At 46.6% G+C, this 19,189-nt stretch overlaps 1 pseudogene; it reads right to left on the bottom strand.

The window, feature by feature from the left end:
• Window positions 1-9,034: 9,034 nt before the first annotated feature.
• LOC120613526 (uncharacterized) lies at window positions 9,035-9,153 on the bottom strand (annotated as a pseudogene).
• Between the last annotated feature and the right edge of the window lie 10,036 nt (window positions 9,154-19,189).

Below are 19,189 nucleotides of genomic sequence, written 5' to 3'. Positions count from 1 at the left end.
ATGCAATCTATTGTTTATCCAAGGCCACAAAGAGCCTGGAATCCTAGCATCCTCCTCCTGAGATGTTCCCATGGAAACCATGCTTGTGCCTTGCATACAGAAGGGCAACTTCTAGTCTGATTAGCCTTGGCTTCTGAGAGAATGTAGTGCCTGAGGTAGGAAACTGCAAATTATCAAGAAGGAAAAGCAAAAAGATTTCTGCTCCACAACCAGAACATACACCTTCCTCCTCCTTCCTCTTGCTCCTACTTTCCCAGGCACCCTGATGGGAAATGTGCCAGTCCCTTGACGACATGGAGTAAGACCACCACTGGCCTGAGTGACAGGTCAAACAGGCATCTGCCTAGAAAGGCTCGGATGTTAGTTGTACCCTGTCATGTCAGAAGAGGAAACGAGCCAAGACTGAGGGGCAGAGAAGGAATTTTGCTTGGGCAATGTCCTTGATGAACTCTAAAGCATGGATAAGTGATGGCGGGGAGTAACCAGGACAAGAGAGAAAAAGGGCTGCCGCTTCCCTGGACAGGGAGATATTGGCCACCCCACCATCCTCCCGACTCCTGGTCAGCTGGTCAGTCTTTCAAGGAGAAACAACTGGAGTTGCCATCTTTGCTTCTGATGCCAGCTCCATATCTGCTTCTATGCCACTTAGTAGTTGTGCGACTTGGGGACATTGCATGACCTCTCTGAGCCTCTGTTTCTTTGCCTGACAAATGAGGATTATAAGACCTGCTGCATAAGGTTCTTGCAAGTGAAAAAGGAGGGGCTACACAGGAGGCTCCTTGCACAGTTCCGGGCATGAACAGGCATTCGGCGTGCCCGCTTCCTTCCATGAGCACACCGATGCCCACTCTGCCAAGAGAACTGGCATTTCTTCCTTTGAAATATCTCTCAGCATACCTCTCCTCCCCGTCTTATCTCTGTATCTGTTTATATAGACCATTCACAACTGCAAATTAGAATCTCTTGGAAGGATGCAGGGGTATCTCATAAAATATCGGGATGGGAAACATAGCCAGGCCTCATAAGGGCCTGGAACCGGGAATTGGGGCCAAATGGTCCCTTGTTCTCTCACAGTTTTGCCTCTCACTCTCCCTCTGCTTGTCAGGTTGCCTCACCTCTCTGTGCATGTGGAAGAAATGATCGTGCCAGCCTTGACTCCACATGGCCTTTTGACTTGTATGTTTAATAGGAACTAGAAGAGTCTTCATGCCAGCCCTCAATTCCAGGAAGATCATTTCATTTACCCACATACAGTCAGGTGTCTCATTCGACTATGACCAGAGACGATGCCCGGGGTCAGACCCTCCCTTTCCACAAGGGGAATCCTCAAGAAGGAAGCATGGGATAAGCAGACACTCAAAGTGTGTTCTTCAGTTCCCCGAAGAACTGAAGAACACTTTGTGGGCTTGTGCCAAAATCTTTGGACAGATGACTCAGTGGGAGGTTGTGGTCCAGACTTTCTCCTAACACACATTCGGTCCTGGATAAGATAGACCGTGAGTCCCTGGGAGAAATACAGGTCTCTGACTGTGCCCATTATATGGCCTCATCAATCATGCACAAGGAGACAGACAGAGCTTAGCTCAGGAACTTCCTTCCTGCTATGGTAGGGTGAGGAAATTCAGATCTTACAAGTGTGTCCAGATTCTGGTATCTGGAATGCTGAGAGCTTCCTTTGAGCTCTAAGGAAATGGCGATGATGTGAAATATGAGCTAGATATCAGGCCTCGCTGTATGCTGGGAGAAAGAAACATTATTTACTGGATCCTTTCCCGGAAAGTCAAAAGCCATTCTCCATAGCTGAATATAATAGGATTCATCTGTTTTAGAGTCACTCACATTTGGGGGCAGTTTTTTATCTCTATTATTATGCCAGCCTTAGAAGGAGGCAACCAGGAGGATCGGTCTGTATCAAGAATCCTATATTTATTGAGTGCTAAATTATGAGGATGTTTATGGATTAAGCACTGGGGACAAAATGGTGAGCAAAAGCAGGCAAAATCCCCAGCCGCATGGAGTTCACCATCTAAGGGTGAAACAAACACTATGCAAATCACACGAGCTGTATAAAACGGCAACTGTGACAGATGTCCCACAGGAAAGAGGCTATGCTGTAAGTGGAAGGTTTGTCCCACTCAGAGAGTCAGCTTCCTTGCTGAGTGATGCTTTGAATACCGAGTAGGTGTTCCCAGGGGTCAAGGCAGGATAAAGCTGCACGCGCAAAAGGCCTGAGGTGTGAGGTGTGAGGGGCGTGGAGAGTAGGAGGGACTAAATCAGGCCAGTGTGAGTGGAATGGGACTGAGGATTTTGTGAGGTGGGGACCATGGTAGGAGTTTACCTATTGTGGAAGCAGGAGGATAACATGAAGAGATTTGCATGTTGAAAAGGTCACTCTAGCTATTGTCCCATTTGCGGTACTTAGGGTAACAAAAAAATGTAGCCAAAACTGGGTTGTTACTGTTTGGTGCGGGGGGGTGGGGGAGGAGGGTGGCGGTGGAAAGAAGTGAATAGATTTGAGAAATATTTTGGACCCACTGTTACAGGGCTTGGAGAAGAGGATGAGGGAAGGGAAGGGAGAGGTGAGGGGTGACCCCGACTTGTCCAAGTCAGTGCTGACATGCACGGAAACAGGGACTGCTGGGAGAGGACCAGGATGGGGTTCAAGTCCGAGGTTTGTTTTAGGGCATGTTAACTTTGAGGAAAACGCTGAGCTGTCCAAAAGATGATACTAGTCTGGAGTTAAAAGGATATATTTGGACCAGAGATCATTTTGGTGTTTTCTGTAGTTATGTGAGAATTGTAGATGTGGCTGAATGGTGGGGGCAGGGGGAGATTATGGAGTAAGAGGAGCTCTTAGGACTCTGCCTTTAGAAAAAGCAGCTATGGCGTCCACGCAGAGCAAGCGGAGCCTGCAAGGATGTCGCATAAGGAGCATCTCCAAGGCTGCAGAAGTCCAGAGCAATGCTGGCTTACTAAGGCCAAGGGAAAGAAAATATCAAGAAGAAGGAGAATGATCGATAATGTTAAGTTCTGCCAAGAAGTCAAGTCTGATGAGGACTGAAATCAGTGTTGCATTGAACAACATGGATATCACTGATGGATCTATCAGAAGCTGTTTTGGTCCAAATCTAGTGCTAATCGGAATACACATCATTGCCCCAAATGCTCTCAGTATGGACAGAGTGGAATTAATGACTTTGAGTTTGGAGGCCTTTATTAAAGATACATCTTCTGTCATTTCAAGGGACTTGGGATAGAAGAAGAAATAGATGCATGTTGACATAGCATTTTGATTCAATCTCTATTATTTTATTACAAAGGAGAAAGCAATTGAGAAAGCTTATTTTAAAACAAAAAGATGAGAAGAAAGCAGAGAATGATGCTCAAAGAAAAGGGATGATCTGGTGAAGGAAAAGTTTTAGGCATCAGAGTGCAGTTTATTTGGGGACTTGGAGCCTCTCTAGGGCAACCCAAACTACCACATGAAGGTAAACTTCTCTTCTAAGCATAAGTTCAGCTCTGCTAGTTGTTTCCAGTTTGACATTTGCCAGAGAGAAATGAAAACAGATAACCTGATGACAGACTTAATCTTTGGCTAAAAAATCAAAGCCAGGAGCAAGGAACCAAGTTCCACTCTGAGTGTCACCAGGAATTCCCAAGGTTTGAATCAAAAAAAGGCTATAAGTTGTTGTAAGTTGTACCCAGTATTATTTTAATCGGTATGGTAAAACATACAGACACAAAAGTGACTGTCATAGAGGAAGTTTTTTATACTCACACATATCTAAAAACAGGGGCATGGCATGCCATGCAGGGCCCCATAGGAAGCGCCAGGATCAGTCAGGTGGCAGAGGAGAGAGGGGGAAATAAGGGCAAGTGTCTTTATTGTGGCTTTATTGTGGCTTTATTGTGGCTTTATTGTGGTTTTATTGTGGGAAAGGCAAGGCAGGGGAAGCAGATTTAGGATCGGCTTCATTTGAATAATTTCACGGTCCTTCCCTAGCTGTCTGGTCCTGGGGCAATTAGGGCAGGTGGATAGTAGTCCAGAGTGTGAGAGCGGATAAAGGAAGTGGCTGGGGTGAGGGCTTTGGGTGGGTCGCACTGCATATGAAAGATGCTCTTGCAGAGGAGTCTACTCTAGGAAATGGCTAACCCCAGGAAGAGCAGTCTCTCCAGCATCAGCAAGGCCTCAGATGGCAAAGCACCAAAAAATACAGGAAACAAAAAGGCACGATTGATGGCAAAGTCCCAGTTCAAAGTGGGAATTGAGGATCAAGAATCAAGAACAAGGTCAAGGTGCTGGCAAGTTGGAAGATAAGAAATCACTATGTGGGACCTACTGTTCTCCAAAGAGGACCTTACAGTGGCTTTCAGAAGGCTGCCCACAAGTGGGCTAACTCCAGCCTTCTGTCTCATGTCTAATGTCTTAATGGCAATGCCTGATGTTGCTCAGAACAGAAAATTGTGTCCCCGGCTGGAACATTTTGCCTCTCAGTTTCCCCATAGCCCACGGAACTCAAAAGTAAGGGCAAGTGGCAGTCCAAAAGATTATTTTAACTAGTGAATTTACACAAAAAACTTTACAAAGATGTAAAATTTACATCACATTTAACTGTTAATTTAGCACTTCACCTCCATTCTAATGAATCAAATCATGATAACCTGAACTATTCCAGAATAACTCAGCCTATTCCTCTACAAACATGAAGTCTGGTTCCCATCAGGGAGTGGATGGATCCAGCTCCCTCTGCGGATGAGTTCCCAAGGAGAAGGAAGAAGAGGAGGGATGCTGCCAGGCCTGCGGACAGGCACACGTACAGGATGCCAACGTGCTGATCCACCAAAGTGGACCAGCCATCTTCCCTGAGCTCTCCAACTCAGCCAAATCCAGCTGAGACATTAAACAGAGTCCACCAGGGACAGGAAGCCTGGCCAGCCAAGAGCCAACGCATCTGGTCTAATGAAAAGGCCTTTGGCTACTGGCACTAGAGGCAACAAGTACAATCCTCTGAGATGGCCAAGGAGACTCCTTCATCCCCTTCCTCTGCCGCCTTGGCAGCTGCACCTGCTTCAGCACAAAGAGATGCTGAAGCAGGACAGCAAGGACCAGAGTTTATAATTCATGGAAGGCAAGAGAAAGATGAGCTCTGTCAATCCTTCTCAGCGTCCCACCAGGGAGAGAGGCAGCGCAGCCATTGGCTATGGATTCACATTCATTTTTATAAACATCAAACATTCATGCAGCCCCTCAGAGCCAGACAAGAGGCAAGGTGCTGTGGGATATGCATAAAACCCAGGCTCTGCCCTTTGAGCACTCACCCACCAGAAAGGGGACAAGGTCAGCACACAAGGTCCAGACAGATGGGGAAAGAGAGTCAGAAACAGCCTCAAGGGGGAGCAAGGAGTCCCCCCAAACTACCTACTGCTGGTTGGACCAGATTGTGCTGGGAGCCAGGGACAAATATATCCTCTTCCCCTTGGGGAAGTCAGTGTAGTGTGCAGAGCAATGGAAGGAATGCAAACAGACACTTCGGAGACAGTGCCGTATATACAATAATAGCAGTGCATATGAAGCACCGAAATAGCACTGTGGAGCATTGGAGCTGGGTTTTCAAAGCGTAGGCAGGATTTCAACTGAGTGGGAAGGAGAGAAAATCAGTGTTCTAGCCAGAGGGAGCACTGAATGGCAACGGGAAGAGGCAGGCACGATCTGAGCGTGTCCAGCTCAGGTAAGCAGAGAGATCAAGTGTGGGAGGCCTCAAAAGCCAGGGTGCAGAGGTTAGATTTAGTCAGTTCATCCACCAGTCGTTTTTTTTAAATTGCAGCAAAAAGCACATAACATAAAATGTATCGTCTTGATCATATTTAAGTTCAGTAATGTTAAGTGGATTTACGTTGTTGCGAATCAGATTTCCAGAATTTCTTTATGTTGCAAATCTGAAACTCTGTACCTGATAAACAACTCCCCTCTACCTGCCCCCAGTTCCAGGTAACTCCCATTTTACTTTCTGTCTCTATGAATTTGACCACCCTAGGTACCTCATTTATATGGAATCATACATACAGCATTTGTCGTTTTTGTGATTGGCTTAACATAATGTCTTCAATGCTCATCCATGTGATAACGTGTGACAGGATTTCCTTCCTTTTTGAGACTAAATAATAGTCCATTGTGTGTATCATGTGTTGTTCATCCATCTGTTGATAGACACTTGAGATGCTTCCACCTTTTAGCTATTGAGAATAATGCTGCTATGAAATAGGTGTACAAATATCTCTGAGTCCCTGCTTTCAATTATTTTGAATAAATACTCAGAAGTAGAATCGCTGGACCATAATGGTAGTTCTGTTTTTAATTTTTTGAGGCAGGACCATACTGTTTTCCATAGTAGGCGCACCATTTTCTATTCCCACCAATAGTGTACAAGGGTCCAATGTCTCCATATCCTCACCAACACTTGTTATTTTCTGGTTTTTTTGGTAGCAGCCATGCTGAAGAAGGGCCCGGTTGGGACCCCCAGAGTAGAGGCCTCACAGCCTCCCTGGCTTCATTGCCGTATAGCTTAACCATAGATTGTCCCCAGGGCTTGACCCAGACCTTGGAACGTCCCTGCCATAGAAAGTTGCCCTGAAAGTTATAATTAATGCCTTTATTATGGTTACTGATCACAATCCTTCTGGTCTAGCATTCTTTCCAGATGACTCCCATCTTTGTTCCTGAGTCGCTAATGCCACCAGAGGACCATGTTGCCAGAGGACTGGCCCCATGAACCATAACAGACTCCCTGAACCATCACACAGCCTCTGGAATAATGCCCAGATTTCTCCTTAAATACCCTAAGCTGGACTGAGAGGGCAAGACAGTTTTGAAGGTGTTAACTGATGCCATCTCAGATCACCAGTGCTCTGATGATGAATGCTTATCTTAACTATCTCAGCTCCTGTGTCAGTCTTTTGGCTAAGTGGTGCAAGGAGCTCAAGCCCCAGACCGGGTTGCCCTCCGGCTACAATCCCAGTGTGTGTGAGCATCTATTGGACATTTTTGAGTAGGGGGATGACCAGAGCTGTGCTTTAGAGGCTCTCTCTGACAGCAGAAAAGTCAAGAGACAGCAGATGGTCAAGGCTTTGCTAATGGTCAGATAGAAGGGAGGGACTCCTGACCAGGGGTGCTGGCAGAAGAAGCAAGGGCCACAAAAGAGAAGACGCAGACAGATTTATGGCAAGAAAGGGGGCTTAGGGAGAGGGAGAGGAGACATGATTCAAGCTTCAAGCCCAAAAAACTGCAAAAATAGCAATACAATGAGAAAAAATAGGAAATTGGAAGGGATGGCTGCTCGTTGGGGGTACTGAGATCTGACAGGTGCCCAAAGGTGGAAAGTTAGTTGTTGATGTAGGGCTGGTACTCTGAAGGGATGCAAGGCTAGAGACAATCATGACTTCCATTTGTACAGCAGTTTTATTTACATGATCCCCACCCCATGCTCATGACGCCTGTGAGGTCAGCCCAAGCAGGTGTCATTTCCACCAGCTGAGCAATGAGAAACCAGGAAGTACAAATAACAAACAAAGGTCACACGCATGTTAGAATCAGAGCTGAGTAAGCTCCAGAATCTGTTTCTAGTCCAGCAGCCTCTTCTTTCCCTGAGATAAGACTTATCTAGGAGCACACAGAGGGTCTAATCAATAGAAGACTCATTCGTTCATTGAAAAATATTTTGAGTGCCAGGTAGTGTTCTAGGAGTTGGAGATTCGCTAGTTAATAAAATAGACAGAATTGACATGAATGATCCTGCCATCATGGAATCTATATTCTTGTAAATGATAGAACAGACCCATTGGCCTTTTAGAAGTTTTCCTAGAAGCCTAGAGAACTTCCCAGAAGTGTCCCAAGGTGAATCTGTGCCTCACAGACAGAAGCTGCTCTCTGCCTATCTTTCATAACTTGAGTTGACACACATGCAGCCAAGAAAGGAAGGCTTCCTGGAGGAAGGGACATTTGATGGAAGAGGAAGGGGAGTAGGGGGCCATGAGACGAGGGAGAATGTGTCTTAGAGTGAAGAGAAGAGCATGTGTGACTGGCTGGGAACAAACTAGAACATGGCACATTTGAACAACTGAGCTTCAGAGTGGCTGGGTGATAGCATGAGATACAGAGAGAGACAAGATTTGACACTGATTTTTAGCTCTCTTTGTGGCAGCTTAGAGAATGGAGGGTGAACCCTGTTGATTTGATGGTGAAATTCTGTCTACCAGGCATCTGCTTATTGTGGTTACCATGGAAACATTAAACCACAGACCCAGAAGCATCTAGTCAACCTCTCTCATTAAAAATGAGAGCACTAACGACAAGACCGAGGAAGAGATTTTGCTGGCTTTTCTACTGGCAGTGTGGGACACCCCTCCTCGCCTTTTTAAAAAACATATATCGTGGTAAAATATACATAACATAAAATTTACCATTTTAGCCATTTTAAAGTGTGCGGTACAGTGAGATTACGTACATTCATAGTATTGTACATCCATCGCCACTTTTCATTTCCAGAATTTTTCAACATCTCAGATTGAGGCTCTGCACCCATTATAACTTGTGGACTTGAATTATTGGTATTTAGTGAAGGAGACAGACATTTGCTGATGAGTTTTGAGTAAAAGGAAAGGAGAATAGAGAGAAAAGAATAATAAGTTTTCCCTGAACGTCAACCAAAAGTACCCTTCGTTCCCGAAGCTTTAAGGACTCATTCAGTCACTGCTCTCCTTTGCTATCATGCAACCATAACTACCATCCATCTGCAGAACTCTTTAATCATCTCGAATCAAAACTGTGCTCATTAAACACTAACTCCCTATTCTCTCTTCTCCCCAGTCCCTGGCAACCACCATTCTTTCTGTTACTATAAATTTGACTACTCCAGATACCTGAAATGGATCATACAGTATTTGTCTTTTTGTGTCTGGCTCATTTCACCTAGCATAACGTCCTTGAGGTTCATCCACGTTGTAGCCTCAGTCGGGATTCCCTGCCTTTTTTTTTTTATGCCTACAGCACCTGGTCTTCCTAGATGGTCTCCCATCCAAGTACTAACCAGGCCCGACCCTGCTTAGCTTGCAAGATCAGATGGGCTCGGGCTTGTTCAGGGTGTCATGGCCGTAGACTTTCCGCCTTTTTAAGGCTGAATAACATTGCGTTGTATGTATATACACATTTTGTTTACCCATTCATCCATTAGTGGACTCTTGGGTTGCTTCCATGTTCTGGCTATTATAAATAATGCTTCTACAAACATAGATGTACAAATACCTGTTGAGTCTCTTATTAATTATATTTTTAATTTTTAATATATTTTTAATTAATTGCATTTTAATGGTATATGCCATTGCCTACAATAGTGCCTGACACATAGCAAGCATTTAATAAATATGTGAAATTAACAGCTAAATGAATGAATGGATGAATAAATGAAAAAGCGAATCTCGAATTAGATACCAACACAGACAGAGCTATATCACTTGTCCTGTAGGTGCCAGACATGGTGTCCTAACACCAGGATGCTGAGTCGATTAAGAAACTAATGTCTTCGGATCCCATCCAAGAAGTGAAGAAAATACTCCCCTTGCCTTGGTTTGTCACCTTTCCCTCCAATTGTTGCACCACGGGAATTCCAGCTGCTTGCAGTCTCTGGGTTAGTCACAAGATACCAATTCTGAGGGAGGCATAGCTGAGGCCACTCACAGAAGAAGGAATTCTTTACTCTGAGACATCTGAGGAACCACTCATTGCATTCTTTCCCATTAAATAATAATAACACTAACTGCTAATGTTTTCATATTCTTACTCTGTGCCAGGTGCTTTATAAGCGGTATTTCATTTAATTGCTAAATAATCCCGAATTAGGAACTGTAAGATTCCTCATTTTACAAAACAAACAAACAAACAAAGGCATGGAGAAGTTAATTAACTTGCCCATGGTCACCCAGTTGGAATATGGCAGAGCCAGAGTTTGGATCCAGGTACTCTTGACTCCAGACTCTGTCAGGCAGAAGGAGGCACCACCAACCACTCAGGCTGAGAGCAGCTTTCAATCAGTTATGTTAAAGTTAACCAGCGTCATTTTAAAATAATTTTTTCTAAGTTTGAGTAATATTTATTGAATAAGTTTTGGAAAACATACAAAAAAATTTTAAGTTACATCTCACCAAAAACGATAACCACTTTTAGCATACTAGAATGTTTTCTCCCAGTAATTTCTCCTTATTTACATATTTTAATTTAGTCGATATACAGTCAGCCCTCCATATTCTCGAGTTCAACCAACCACAGTTGGAAAATCTATTTTTTTAAATGTTACATTGTTGCTGACATGTACTATGTAGTTCAGCCTACGATGGTTGCATCTATACTGAAGACATACAGACTTTTTTTCTTTTCATTATTCCTTAAACAATACAGTATAACAACTATTTACATAGCATTTACATTGTATTAGGTATTATAAGTAATCTAGAGATGATTTAAAGTATATGGGAGGATTGCATAAGTTATATGCAAATACTGTGTCATTTTTTAAAGTTTTTAAAGCCAGAATTTATTTCTATTTAAAAATGCTCAAGAGACTTTAAAAAGGTTCACAGGCCCAGAGACATTCAAGTTTAATATAAGATCAGGCTGTGATTCTATCTATCGATTTCTGCGATACTAAGGCATCAATTTGATCCTGGCTAATGAAACATCCCAATAATTCTCCTCATTGGGTAGTGGTGATTTCCTCTGCCCTCAGTATCTTTCATAAATAGCCATCAGCTCATGAACGAGAAAAAAATGCAATACTGGAAATAATTACAAAATGTCTGCAGATTCTACTTGAATATCCCTTCTGCATTATTCTTCGAAACTAGGTCCAAGGATTATCAGTTCGAGTAGTGGTGAGCCTGATGAGGGTCATCTGCAACAACTGGTATTAAATGCAGCTCTTCCAGAACCGAACAGAAACCAGCAAACACCCTTCAAGCTGAAACATCCCTGTCATTTTATATAAGGGACTTGAGCGTCTACAGACAATAACTACATCTCTATCAACAATTACTTTAAATGTAAATGGATTAAATGCTCTAATCAAAAGACATAGGGTGGCTACATGGATAAGTGCATTTAGCCCTTACAAGACCCTTACATGTTCTGCCTACAAGACTCACTTCAGATTCAAAAACACACACAGACTGAAAGTAAAGGGATGAAGAAAGATATTTCATGAAAATGGAAATGAAAAAAAGCAGCTGGGGTAGCAATACTTATACCAGTCAAGAAAGACTTTAAAACAAAGGCTATAACAATAGACAATGAAGGGCCCTGTAATCCCACTTTTCGGTATTTATCTGAAGAAACCCAAAACACTACTTAAAAAGGATGTTTGCATCCAGTATGTTCATCGCAGCTTTATTTAAAATAACCGAGATATGGAGGCAACCTGGGTGTCCATCAATGAATGGATAAAGAAAAGAAGGTACATACATACAATGGAATATTACTAGGCCATAAAAAAGGAATGAAATTTTGCCATCTGCAAACACGGATGGACCTAGAGGGTATTGCGCTAAGTGGAGTAAGTCAAACAGAAAAAGACAACTGCCATATGATTTCACTTATATGTGAAATTTAAAGAACAAAATAAACAAATGAAACAGAAACAAATTTGTAGATGCAGAGAACATTTTGAGGGCTGCCAGATAGGAGGAGAGGTTGAGGAGGTCGGTGAAAGAGGCGAAAGGATTAACATTTACAAAATAGTCGTGGGGTTGTAAAGTATGACATAAGGAATATACTCAGTAATATTGTAATAACCGTGTATGGTGTCAGATGGGTACTAGATTTATTGGGGTGATCACTTCATAAGTTATAAAAATGTCTAACCACTATGTTGTACACCTAAATCTAACATAATATTGTATGCCAACTATAATTGAAAAATAAGAAATCATTTTTTAAAAAAAGGCATCAGTCCTCCTATCTCAATAATCTGCTGTCTCATCGACTCTTCCCTCTTTCCTTCTCCTCTAATGTGTTCCTTCCAAGCGATGTGACAAAGCGGGAATGTTAATTTATAATGACGATGGCAGTTGACACCAAGTGCTCATCGTGTGTTGTAGAAGCACTTCACGTACGTCATCTCAGGTAGTTCTCATGACCACTGTATTAGGTGGGAACTACTATTATGCTCATTTTACTGTTGAGGAATTTGAGAGTTAAAATTTCACATGTGACTCTTCCTCTGCTCCCTCCCTTCTTAAAATACTCAGTCCTAAAGCCATTATGGGAGGCCTAGAAAGGTAAGTGTCCATACTGCGGGGTGAAGAGGGGTCTAGACTGGAGCGTTGGAGCCCCCACTTCACCCCAAGCAGATGAAGAGGCTGTTTGCATGGAAGTAGAAGGCTCTCAGTTCAGGGAGTGACTCCATGTGGGGTGTTTAGACACTGGGCATGGTGAGAAGTGCCCACAGCGATTTGCGGGGGCAGGGGGTGAGCTCTCGTGTGGGGTATCAAAACCCAAGTGGAGTGAGGACAGAGTCCATGCAGGAAGTGTGGGTGGCACAGGGCATTAGATCCTGAGAAGGGTGAGGAAGTCAACTGTGTGTGTGTGAGTTGGGTGCTAGAGCCCAAGCTGGGTGGGGACGACCTCTGCGTGGGGGGGAGGGGGTGTTCCTGGTGGCAGTGGGAAATTGGTTACATAGAGAGGTGGTGCTCAATAAATACTCATATTACAGATGACGCTAGCCAGATTTCTTGTTGGAGAAAAAATGTTGCAAATAAAGAAAGGAAAGAAATTAGAAGGAGTCCGGCATGCTAGGTTGGTTCGAGCTCTCAGCGAGCTCAGAGTTTTCAATGGTACAGATAACTATAAAAATAAATATACGAGCATATATGTAAATATATGAATGTATCTACACCTATATTCCTAGGTCCGTTCGCCAAGAGGACCTGGGAATGATAATACCCCCGTTAAAACGAGCAAATCTTGGTTTCTAAGTCAATCCATTCTCGGCTATAAAGAACCAGTGCTCCTAGGACAAATAGCTGGGGCAGGGAGAGGATAAGATGTGCCTAGAATATTCTTATACTAGTTTTATAATATTCCTACAATAAGTAAGGAAGCTATCAAAGATTGATGGCTGCCCTGCCCAGTCACTGCTCAGAGCAGGGCAGTGCGCAGAGCAGGTGGTCAGTATTTCACCAGGTGAGTCCCCTATAGTTCACATGCCACCTCAGTCACTGAAACTGAAAGCATTGTGTCCTTTGTTTCCTGAGCCGGGGAGAGCAAAGTTCCTGGCATTGTGAGGTATTACGGCTTCCTAGGCTCCTCCAGAGCTTACTCTAGAGATAGCTGAGTGGCGTCTGCGAGGTTGACTGGAGAGATCCGGCCTCTTCCCACATGGAGGCTAAGGCCCGAGGGGCCTGGGCTCTGAGGCTGCAGGGCGGAGGAAGGCTGAGGGTGCTGAGGGCCCCTGCAGGCACAGCGATGCAGCTCTCACGCTGAAGGAATCACACAGCTGCACCCAACTGTTTAGCTTCCTGATTCTCAGGCAAGCATTAGAATGAGAGAGAGATAATAGGTTTTTTTCCTTCATGAAAAGTCTCAAGTAACCATTTAAATGTAGCTCTTCTGTATTTTCTATTTGGGTGAAATTCTTAACATATATCGATTCACTTGTTTAACTCGTGCCTCTAAGTGGATGGAACACAAGAAGGAAACTCTTGCCAGAAAAAAAAATCATCCTGGCCTGACACGGAGACCACAGGGCAGAGCCCAACAGTCGCTCACTTTTCCTCTGCAGTCACCTCGGCCCACACCAAACCACCCTGGATGGGCAGCCTCTCTCTCTCGTCTCCTCCCTTCTTCCTCTCATCCCTGTGGGCCCTCCCTCTCTCCACAGAATCCAGTCGGAACCATGAGCTTCTGGCTCTGGCTGTCCACCGATTCCACCTGGTGTTCAGGCCACAGTGCTGGAGGAGATGCTGGTCTGGAGACCTGGAGGGTGAGGTAGCATCACATAGGGGGAAATGGGCCCTCCTGGGCTACTTCACAATGACATGTCTAAAAGATGGGCCTCTCTCGATGAGGTAGTTTGCTTCAGAACCAGCCACAACAATCCCTACCATCCCACATGCCTTTTCGCAGTGCGACCTTTGTCATTTCTCTTATCAAGAGATGGGGTCTACATTCTTCTGCTGAGTCCTGCCTGGCCTTGTGACTTTTTAAATCAATTGAATGCAGTAGAAGTGACACTGAACGACTCCTGGGCCTTAGCAATAAAGGCTTCTCAGAACCCAGCTGCCATGCTGTTAAGATGTGATCTGGCCTACAAAAAAGATGAGAGGGTCTGTGGAGAACGAAGGGGCTCCCACTGATGGCCGCACGTACTGCCAGCCATGTGAGTGGGGCCACCTTGGCCCTCCCCAGCTGGGCTCCCACCTGATTGCACCACACAAATGACTCCAGGCAAAAATGTGCAACAAAACTGCCTGCCCAGTCCAGCCCAGCCCAGACCAATGATTCATGAGCAAATAAACAGTTGTTAAGTTACTAAGTTTTGGGGGCAGGAGTTGTTAGACTGGAAAAACAACTAAAACATCTGCGAAAGCTGATTGCTTTTTCCAGCACCACTCAGGCGTGTTAGACTAACAGAGACTCTAGCCCTTTACTCCATTTTACCAAGAACCCATCTTATTATCCCAGCTTGGCATGGGCCAGGGCCCCAGGAAGGGGTGGACAGAAGTGGCCCATCTAAGCTGGAGGGGGAGGAGAAAAGACAACTATGCGACCTACCAGTTTCACCCAGAAGTATTTAGTTAAGAGCCTGAACTCTGATCGGCATGACTCTGGGTGCTGTAGGAATATAAAGATATATCTGGTAGCATCTCTGCCCCCAGGAAACTTACACTCCAGATGAGGAGGTCAGAGTCATAAATATAGAACAATGGACAGGCAAGTCACAATCACATAAGCGTGTGAAATGACACTGAATGCTGTTAGAGTTCACAGAACAAGGCTGATGCTCTCAGGGAAGGGCTGAAGATGGAAGTGGGGCTGGCACTGGACTGGAGGATGGGAAGGACTGACTGGCTTGGGAGACGATATTTTAGGTAAGTATTTGGAGAGTATCCTGTGAGTAGGTATAAAGATGTAAATGAGCTTGCTGAAGAGAGAGGCAATGGTAATGCTGAGAGATGAAAGGCACGGCCTGCAAGAGGGGTCTCACAGACGTTTTATTTACTCAATTCTCCCTGTAAGGTTTGCTGGGATGTTTTAATGACATTTAAGAGCCAACGCCAGCAAAGCTTGGTTGGCATCGCATTATATAAAGCTCTGAGGAAAACCCCTACTTCCAAAAATGAGCTTGTCATCATCAAAGCAGGACCCACCTGGAGAAGGAAGGAATGCTGGGCCAGGTTCCGGAGGGCTTGGCTGCCTATTACGCCTTCTTAGAAAAGAAGGTACACATGTGTTTGCATTTATGGCACTCCGTGGCTCAGCCCTGACTGTTTCAACACTCAAGCGACTTCCTAACTCCCAGCCCCACATTCAGCACAAAGGGAAGCCTCCCAGCACCTGGGCATTCACGGAGCCACGCTCCACCCCAGGGCAACCCCGGTGTCCTGAGGGCTCTCTCTGCCAGGCCCGCCACACCTCTCCAGCCTTCCTCCTCCCTTCCCTTTGCGGGGTGCCACCCTCCCTGCCAGGCTCTTCTGTGTTGCTTCGGACATGCCAAGGCACTGAACTCACTGGAAGGCTGCTCCCACTCCATCCCACAAAAATCACAGTTCCACCCACCAACTACCTTGACGTGGGAGGAGCTATTTAAGACTGCACCTGCCCTAAGGGAAGCTAAACAGTCAGTATCCTTATTCCTGATATACAGCTGGAGAAACTGAGTCATGGAAACTACCAGGGCATTCTCAACACTTCAGCGACTAAGCGAGGTCCAAATCCCACAAAGCCCAACCCACATACTGTGTGACTTCAGATACATCACTGCGCTCTGCGCTGTATCATTGACATGGGGCCTGGGCTAAGCCTTTGCCTAAGGCTCTACTGTGGCAGTTCTAGGATCCTGTCTTTCAGACTCTGTTATGTTGATGCTATTAAAGCTAGAATCCTGGACCCAACATAGACTTGCAAATCAAGGAATTGGGGCTGAGGATAATCTGGGTGGGTCTATATACCTATGAAGAGATAAAGCCATCAACTGTACATCTCCATGCGTGTCCATCTATTCTGATGCAATCGGTGTCAGTACATTCCCTCTGCTGTGACACATAAGAATCCGTAATGGGGATTAATTTTAATGCAGACTCTATCCGTAAGGGGATGTGCATCCCAGAAGCAGATGGCCAGCTACGCCAGCGCCTGTTCTATTTGACCCTTGGACACCTATTCCGTCGAACTTTATTTGGCTCTTAGTTGTGTTGCTAAAGTGTCCAGGGAAGCCTCACATGTTAACCTCCTTCTTACAGGAGGGAAAAGTCCTAAGGTTATTAAGAACCTATGCTGGGTTTGACATGTATTATAAATCTTCACCACATGAGATATTGTCCCACCTACGGATGGGACATCAAGATTCAGAAAGGCTACCTTGGTCAGGTCACACTGCTGTGGGTAGGAGCGTTCCTCGGACCTGCCTTCCCTAGGCAGACTCAGCAGGGCACTGGGCTGGCCTGGGACCTTTCCAGCGCCCGTCCATCTCCCCGAGTCCTGAACCCCAGAAAGCAGATGCCTCCGTCACCTCATTCCCTTGGCCTAGGGCACACATCTCCACCCAGCAGATCGCTCCCATCTTTCAAGGCCCACGCCTCCGCCACCCTGACGCTGGCAAACCCCACGGTCGGTCTCCCTTCAACACCCCCCTGTCGCTGCCTCTCTCTCAGGGTCCTCCTGGTGACTTTGCATTCCAGTTCCGAAACACCTGCCTCCCCCCCGCACCCAGTAGGTCCAACTGGGAGTCGCCGAGTGCCCCGCCCAGTACCCCTGCCACCAAACGCCCAGGACGGGACCCGGACGGCGCGCGGTTGCAGCAGTCGAGGGAAGGAAGGGCGGCGGCTGTGAGAACCGCCCGGGAAGGATCGAAATGCCAAGAAACGTGCTGTAACCGGAAACCTCCTGGGAGGGGCGGCTGCACCGAGCCAAAGCTTTGCCAGCTCCTGCAAACCCGGTCCCCGCCCGTGCCCTCGGCACACCCGCACGCACCCGCGGGCCCTGTTCTGAGCTCCTTCTGCCGGATCTCAGGCCCCATCTTCTACCCTAAAGGACCAGTAATGATTCGCCAAGGACACTGTCCTCCGCGGGAAGAGAGGCACGCAGTCGCCCCCGGCCAAGACCAGGCCTCCGGCCCGGCGACAGGGGACGCCCGGTCCCATCCCAGTCCGACCTCGCCCCTCTCCCTCTTCCCACCCCGCCCCGCGCCCCGTCTCCTTCTCTCCCTCCCCTCATCACTGTTCCCTCATCACCCCCACCCCTGTTCTTTCCTCTTCTCCTTCCCTGCACCTTGCTCCTCTCCTCACACCCCACACCCTGCCCCACTCCGACCCTCGGCCTCTCCTCCCCACCTGCTCCCTCCTCCATCCCGCCCCATCCCTCTCAACTCGCTTCCTCCCGCCCCGCCCCAACCGCGCCCCCAGCACCCCGCACACCCCGCTGCGCAGTGCCTCCTGCACCGCACGTCACCGCTCGCCCCACCTCCTTCCCACCCAGTGGATCCGGGACTCCACACCCGGCCTGTCCTCGCTGGGGAAACCTGTGGAATCGAGTACAGTGTGCGCAACCGTCATGAGGAGAGAGATTCCGGGTGCAGAAGAGACCAGAAGATGGGCGGGGGGAGGAGGGTATCCGGACGTCAATCGTGCAGCCGAAATCATGGAGCTGACATTAGTCACGTGCCTTTAGCACTTTATGAGTTACACATTGTTTCCCTATAAATGATCTCACTTGGGACTCAGAACAACCCAGTGGGGCGGATGTCATCTGATTTTCACAAGGGAGGAAATTAAAAGGCGGAGAGATGAAGTAACTTGCCCAGGGTCCCAGGTTGGGCGGCGGAGCCCGGTTCGGTCAGACGCGGATCCAGGCCGGACTCCACGGCCTTCCTACTCAAAAACTTAGGACGAGTTGAGACGCGGGTGATGTCCTCGGTCGCCCTCGTTTGAGATCCCCTTGCCTGCACTACTCTTCTAAGGATTTCGATGGCACAAGAATGGAAAAACAGAGGAAGATGGGTGGACTGGGGAGCGGAGTTTAGGGAAGGACGTTTAGGTTGGGGAAGGAGAAAGTCCGAAAGTTTACCTTGGGGTTTCTCTTGCTGCAAGTCTAGCGGATCTAAGGGAGGGATTTGTATTTTAAAAGGAAAGCCGAAGATAGGAAAGTCTTGGGAGCTACGGTGAATGGCAGAAACCCTAGGCTGACAACGATTGACTTGTGTCCCCAAGGACGCACAGAGCCTGGCGCTCTGTGCATTCCTGAGCCTCACTATCCTGCGGAGCCGCTCAAATTACAGCTCAGAAACAGCGCTACCAGCGTACACCCAGGCAAAGGCCAGAAATGAACACACAGCGAGGATGAGTCCGCTTCATCCGGACCCTCCCAATCCTCCTTCACCAGGTTACCAGTCCGCTGTGCCCCAGCCTCCCTGCAACAGCCAGCTCTGCCCCAGCGACCGCGGGCCTTTCCATTTGCTGCGGTTTCTTTCTCCAGACCTCTGGAGAGCTCACCTCCTCTACTCAAAGTCGTCCTTCCCAGAGAGGCCTCCCTCACCCCTTCGCTGCCTACTGTTTCTCAGGGACTAAGCAATGATTCTCAAACACGAATGTCCTTGTGACTTACCTGGCATCTTGCTACAACAAAAATGCGCATTCGGTTGGTGCAAGGTGGGCCCTAGAGTTTCTAAAAACGCTTCCACATTATGCTGCCGCTGCCTCTGCCTGCGGTGTGGAGGACACTTTAAATAAAAAGCATCTAAAACACCAATACTGTATTTTTCATATTTACCTTGTTTGACTTTCTCCCTGCACTAGAATGTAAGCTCCAGGAGGGTAAAGATTTGGTCTGATTTGTTTCCTACTATATCCTCAGCACCTAGATTGGTACCTGGCACGCTGTAGGAGCACATGATTATTTACTGAAGTTAGGAAGGAGTGAATGAAATACAAG

This window comes from Pteropus medius, unplaced genomic scaffold, assembly GCF_902729225.1.
Source record: "Pteropus medius unplaced genomic scaffold, Ma_sr-lr_union100, whole genome shotgun sequence".
Lineage (NCBI taxonomy): Eukaryota > Metazoa > Chordata > Mammalia > Chiroptera > Pteropodidae > Pteropus > Pteropus medius.
The sequence above is the reverse complement of the archived record's forward strand: the minus strand, read 5'-3'. Positions and strand labels throughout refer to the sequence as shown.